The 6,632-nt window shown below is 50.3% G+C and overlaps 1 non-coding gene across 1 annotated transcript; it reads right to left on the bottom strand.

Annotated features, from left to right (window-relative positions):
* Positions 1-1,293: 1,293 nt before the first annotated feature.
* Positions 1,294-1,485, bottom strand: LOC144278616 (U2 spliceosomal RNA). The gene has a single exon (XR_013348617.1). It is a non-coding gene; the product is annotated as a U2 spliceosomal RNA (small nuclear RNA).
* Positions 1,486-6,632: the final 5,147 nt, after the last annotated feature.

Here is a 6,632-nt window from a genome sequence, read left to right as displayed (position 1 = left end):
TCCAGCCCCAATACACCCCACCTCCCCTTCCTTGACCCTGCTTCCGTCTGCAGCTACCTCCCCCGTCTTCCCCTCCCCACTCGGCCTTCCACTCCCTTCTCCACCCAGCTCCCCGCCTTCCCAGACTTCCTCTCTGCGGGTGGGTGCCCTCCTTTTCCTTGCCGATGGATGCGAAGGCTTCAGTGCATCCCCAGCGACGGCTCAGGAACACCCATCCGGCCCCATGCACTTAACGAGCCAGCGGGTTGTTCAAAGTCCCATCCTAATTCCTGGCACTGGGAGCAAGGGGCTGGGATGGGCCTGCTCTTGGGCAGCTCTTTGGAAGTGGGGCAGCGGCCGGGGCACTGGGGCGTGTACAGTGGGGGAGCAGAGAGCCACTGAGCGAACCTGCAAACCTTGGATAGGATGGAAACTCCTTCCTGCCAGGGAGTGTAGCAGCCCGCGCGACTTCCCCTAGTTCCAGGCTCCAGCACCTCAGGGCAGCAGTCCCAGAACTGCCCCGTCACCCGATCCTTCCTCCCGTGCCAGCAACAGGGGGCGGCTCTGAGGCTGATGCTCTCAAGGGGAGCAGCCCCTGCGGAGGGCAGACCCTGGGGAAGCCCAGCACTGGCTGGCGCCTACCCCTGCTCTCCCTGTCAGCTCTCAGGCTCCTCCGCCTCTGGCCAGAGGCTTCTGGGCTGCAACAGCACCACCCTGTGTCAGTTTGGGGGCCAGCACTAGGGCAGAACAAAGCTGGAAGGCCTGTCTGAGGGCACGGCTGCCCCTAAACCGCTAGGGCTACACTGCCAGGGCGCTCCAGTCTAGGGGAGAACGGAGAAGCTGAGGGAGACGGAAGGAGCCTGGGGGTGAACCTGGAGGGTAGTTGGGTGTGGGTGGGACAGTACGGAACAGTTTCTTTGGGGACGGGGGATTGTTAGGGAGTTGGGTCCCCCCTCCCATTCAGCCTCTGGGTCTACAAATCAGACTCAAACCTTTCTCCTCTTCTGATCCTCTAAACTGCTCCCTCTGTGCCAACAGGGACATTTTCACAGGGGGAAAGGAATGAAACTATTCTCTCCTGTGGGGACACTGCTGAGAGACACAGACCCAAAGCCCACACTTCTGGAAAGCACTGTGTGTGAGAACCAGCCTCTTAAGTACTTTATGAAACAGCACTAGAGCAGAAATAAGAAAAGCACCCACCTCAGAAAGAGAAAATAGAGAAACTGACAGAAAACACAGCTCAAGGTTACAAATAAAAGAGCAATATGGGACACATTTTTTCTTTTTTTGAACCATCATGCTCTCCCCAGGGGGAGGTGCACCATACCCAGCAGGACTGCAATACCAGGCTGATGCGTGGAGTGGATGGAGCAAGCCTCTATTCCAGATCCCTGTTCCAAAAATCCCTTCAATTGAGTTCTCAGCTAGAGAACATATCAGAGATTAAACTGTTAAGAACAGATTTAATAATTTTATTAAGATGATGTTGAAGTAAAAAGAAAATGGTACAGAGTTTAAGCATAGAAGTTTCTGTTTATCAGGGAATAAGGTACAGATTATCAAGGGGTGCGAAATTCGGCTTAGGAGCTGGTGGCGTAAGGAATACATAATCTGCAATCTCCCCGATTGGGGGTAAAAGTTTAACCGGCTCGTTGCTGCCTCTCTGGGGAAGGAACAGCCACATGGACCTATCCTCCATGAATTTATCTGGTTCTTTTTTGAGCCCTGTTCTAGTCTTGGCCTTCATAACATTCCTCCACCCCGTGTGGCAGCTGGGAGCTCTGGCGTCCGTCTGCAGAAGCTGGGAGCTATGGGGCCATCTGCAATGGCATGGGACTGCGGCTTCTCCCCATCACCCATGGTGACTGGGAACTCCAGGCTCTGCCTGCAGTGTCTGGGAGCTGGGGGCTCCCTCTGTTGCCTGTGGTGGCTGGGAACTCCAGGGTCCCCTGCCCCATGGGGTGCCTGGAGCTCTGGGGTCTGCTTGCAGCATCTGGGAGCTGTGGGGTCTATGTGCAGTGACATGAGCCTGTGGGGATTCCAAGATCAGATCCAGAAAGAACAATATGCTCAGAGAGAGTAGGCTACCCCAGAGTCCTATGGAGTAGTTCCAGAGCATTCACCCAGTGATTCTGGGCAAGACCAGCGGGAGCAAAGCAGCTGCTGTTGTCACTAAGGTAAGTGTTTGTCTCCTCCAGGCTGTGGTGACAGCCCTGATGACTGCAGAGAGACTTCCCTTGGGCTGGGGCTAATTTCCAATTAAAGGTTCCCAACTAGCTCTGCGGGCAGGTGGAGAATTCCTTCATCTTGAGAGCTGCTAATCTTCCTTGGCATCGTCTAATGTGTACTTCTAGTGCAGCTCCCTGACCAGGTCCTCATACCTCATGGGAGTTGTAATCTCCTGAGGCCTGTGTTTTGAGATCTTGGTGACCTGGGCACTGCTTGGTGCAGCTGGATGTCTGCTCAGTGATTGATCAGTAGCAGGGTTTGGGGATTTTTTGGTAATTTTGGTTTTACAAAGTCCAGTCAGGCCGAAAGATTTTTTCCCTGGAAGCCAAGCTAGGCTCCTCCCATCCATCTCCATTGCAGCAGCCTGGTCCCTAGTAGACAAAAATAGCTTAATGAATACTGGACTTCAAGTGAGTTTTGTGTTGTGGCTACAGTAGAACCTCTAGCGTTGCAAACACCAGTTACCTACTGACACGTCAAAAACACACCTCATTTGGAACTGGAAATACGTAATCAGGCAACAGGAAAGAGAACCAAAAAAAAAAAAAAAAAAAAAAGCACAGTAGTGTATTAAAGGTAAACTAAAATAATTAAAGGGCAAATTTTAAAAAAGATTTGACAAGGTAAGGAAATTGTTTCTGTCTGGTTTCATTTAAATTAAGATGGTTAAAAGCAACATTTCTCTCCAGCATAGTAAAGATTTAAAGCTGTATTCAATCTCTGTTCAGTTGCAGACTTTTGAAGGAACAACCAGAGCTTTCTGTTCAGAGTTCTGAACCACCGCCATCCTGGGGTATTTGTCACCCGGAGGCTGTACTGTAATTGCTGAGGCTGTGCTGGTTTTTAGGGGGATCGTTCTGTGGAGGGATGTGGTTCTGGTCCCATTCGGGGGCTAGCAAAACGAGTGTGAATAATGATGCTGGAAATAAAATGTATTTTTCATATTTTTTATTTTTGCAATGTTCTAAATCCACCCCAATTGGAAAGGAAAATGAGATTCAAGCCCTGGTGGTTCGGGTGGGAATTGTGCGGGAGAAGATAGCTGGAAGGTTCCCGTTCCATGGGAGCAGCACAGGGCTGGTGGATTGCCCAGCTTTGGCTTTTGTTTGCTGGTTGTCCCCACAGGGTTGATTTTGTAGTTGGTCTTTTAGAATGTATTTGCTGGACACTTGTGTGGATCTTTTTGCCCTGGGGCTCCCATTGCTGGGCCCCTGGTTGCTGCCACCTCCATCTGCAAGTTAAACATGTAAATATTGTCCATAAAACCCATGCAGCTGTGTGCTGTGTCAAAGACAACTCCCGTGTCACTCTCCTGTCTGTTACAATCCTTCCCCAGGGGGGCCCACAGATATGTTTGGCCCCAGGCCCACAAAAAGTTAATTCTGCCCTGCTGCCCGGAGCGGAGAGCCAAGTCCAGCCAGCCCCATGGCACCAGAGGTGCAGGAGCCGCCACCGTGGGGTGAGTGAAGGACAGGACCCAAACTTCCAGAGGAGGCAGGATCCACCCAAAACCCCCCAAATGCCTCCACCCCCAGACAATTTACTGAGTTGTGACAGGCCATAAACATTTACTAATGGGCCCTGGGGAATGTTCCCTTTAATTTTTTACATCCATGTACAGAATGAATTTTGTTATGTGCACCAATATGGAGATGATGTGTGGTGGGGGTGTGGCCAAGAGTTCAGACTGTGGGAGGGGGCTCAGGACTGGGGAAGAGGGTTGGGTTCGGGGGGTGAGGGCTCTGGCTGAAGGTGTAGGCTCGGGGGGGTTGGGATGAGGGGTTCGGGGTACAGGAGGGGACTCAGAGCTGGAGCAGAGAGTTGGGGTGCAGGAGGACAAGGGCACTGGCTGGGGGTGAAGACTCTGGGGTGGCATTTGGATGAGGGGTTTGGAGTGCAGGAAGGGTCTCAGGGCTAGGGCAGAGGGTTGGGGTGAGGGGTCTGGCTGGGGGTGCAGGCTCTTGGAGGTTGAGATGAGGGGTTCAGGGTGCGGAGGGGGCTCAGGGTTGGGGCAGAGGGTTGGGGTGCGGGGGGGGGTGAGGACTTGGGCGTCTGTCTCATCCCTCCCTGCCCCACCCCACCTTCCATCCGTGCGGCTCTCCTCGTTGGCTAACCTGCCTCCTCCAACCTGCTCACTTCATTAGCCATCTTCCCTGCACCACAGGCTGTGCTACCTACTATGGAGCAGGGAGACAGAACATATCTGGGTAGAAACAAATCCTGGCTAATGTGCTGCTCTCACCAAAGTGTGCCCTCCACACACTTAATTTAATTTGCCTCCACACACTCTTTTTCCCCGCCTGTAGATTATAGTGATCTCAGCCCGAGAAGCTCTGGAATGCGATTCCTTCCACAGACATGCTCAACTGAGACATAATGGCATTGACTTGGTGTGCAAAAGAACAGTAAAAACATAATCAGGTCCCACTTTTATGTGATTAATCCAGCCCTATGGCAGATAAAACCTAATGATAACACATCTTCAGCCAGAACATCATCTTCTGACAGCAGCCAGTGCCAGGGGCTTCGGAGGGAATGAACAGAACAGGCAATCACTGAGTGAACCATCCCATCATCTACTCCCAGCATCTGGCAGTCAGAGGTTTAGGGACACATAGAGCATGCAGAGACATCCCTGATTATCTCAGTTAATAGCTGATGCACTTATCCTGAGGAACTGATCTAATTCTTTGTTGAACCCATTTATGGCTTTGGCTTTCAAAACATAATGAACACACGTCTACAACCCCAAGGGGGTTTGACAATCCCAAGAATTCTAAAACCAGGAATCATACACCCGGAAGTCAAGAAATGTGAATAAAGTCATGATATTTCGTTCTTATGAGCCTCTTTGTTCCTGAGCCTTTAGGGTGCAGTAAGGCCACTTCCACAAAAGCTGGAGCCTAAACACCTGAATGGATCTTGGTCTCCCCTCATCCTTTTCCTGTTACCTCACCCAAACATTTCATAGACCTAAGGCCATAGCTACACTACAAGCCTATGTTAACTCTCGTTACGTCAGCATAGACTCGCAACGGTCACTGTGTCACTTGTGTGACTGACTTCCTTGTGCTATCGTAATAAATAAAGAGGTAATGGATACAGACGTACACCAGGCAGGGTCGTTTGGAAGCCAAAGACTTGATGCTTCCATCCCATGGCACTGTCAAGTTTTAGCAAATTAGGACAAGTCATCCAGTAAGAACAACCTCAGGTATCAGTAACTGCTACATGTAGCAAATTCCTACAGATAGCAGTTTCTGGCACTACACCAGCACAGCTCTGCTCCCCGGCTCTTCTTGGGCAGTTAGCGTATGCTTTTCAGTCACACCCCCATACACCATGCGCGCAGTCCAGCCAGTCATATTTATAGTTACCAGTCCAGAGTCTGGATCAACCTAGTGGCCAGCCAGATAGGTCGCAGAGGGGAGCCGGGCTCTGTTGGTCACGAACCGATGCTCCTGAAGTTGTTGGCAAGACGAACCCAAAGCCCCATGGCAAAGCACCCTGTTCTTGTAGTCCTTTTTCTTGTTGAAGTCTATGGGTTTTGCTGTGTCAGTTTATGACCAGTTACTCCTCTGTGGGTGTTATGTTTTGATGGCCAAAAGACCTCCGGGAGGGTCAGCCTCTCAGGTTTCCATTTAATCTATTATCTTGTGTTTTAAGGGTGCCAGTCTTCACCTGAGGTTCATCAGTCTGCCCCTCCTCAACCATGGATGTGCGTTGATGGTTCTCTGGTGTCTTTGAGTCTCTTCAGTCTCTTCACTTCTCCTCCCTTAGCCATCTGGCTTCAAAAATGGCCTTCACACCTTATCTTTCCCTGATGCATACATTCCTCAGTCACACAACAGGTCTTTGCGGAGACCATCAAAAGGTAACAAATGGCAGTGTTTTATGTTGAACAAGTAAGGCATCGTAAATTAGGCCTTACTAAATCTTGCAACAATCTTTTCCTACATTGGGGCCTAGGCCTTCAAAATTCCTCTGATCTAATTAACATAGACACAGACAAGATCCTGTCTGTTACTTACAAGGCATAAATAAAAAGAAAATGGCTAATACTAGTATCCACTATCCTATTCATTTATTCTAATACCTTAATTCTTACTATAAAACATACACTGTATGTAGCCAGAACATAACCAATTATATAGCACAGTACCCATGGTACAACATAATGACTCCCTCATTAGACTGCTTGCTCTGTCAGTCTGGCTAACTTGGAGCTTTGGTGTCTCCCCATTGCCCCTGGGGACTGTCAGTCTCTGGGTCCTGATTCCCCATTGGCCCTTCCCGCTTCTCTTGGTACTGGGAACTAACCAATCAAACAAACCCACAAAGTTTTAGTAAAGGGCCAACAGCCCCCTTACACAAGCCAGCCCCGTGGGGGTCACTGATATCCAGAGAAAGCAGCATCAGCT

This window comes from Eretmochelys imbricata, chromosome 22, assembly GCF_965152235.1.
Source record: "Eretmochelys imbricata isolate rEreImb1 chromosome 22, rEreImb1.hap1, whole genome shotgun sequence".
Lineage (NCBI taxonomy): Eukaryota > Metazoa > Chordata > Testudines > Cheloniidae > Eretmochelys > Eretmochelys imbricata.
Note: the sequence above shows the minus strand (reverse complement) of the source record. Positions and strands in the feature narration are given on the sequence as shown.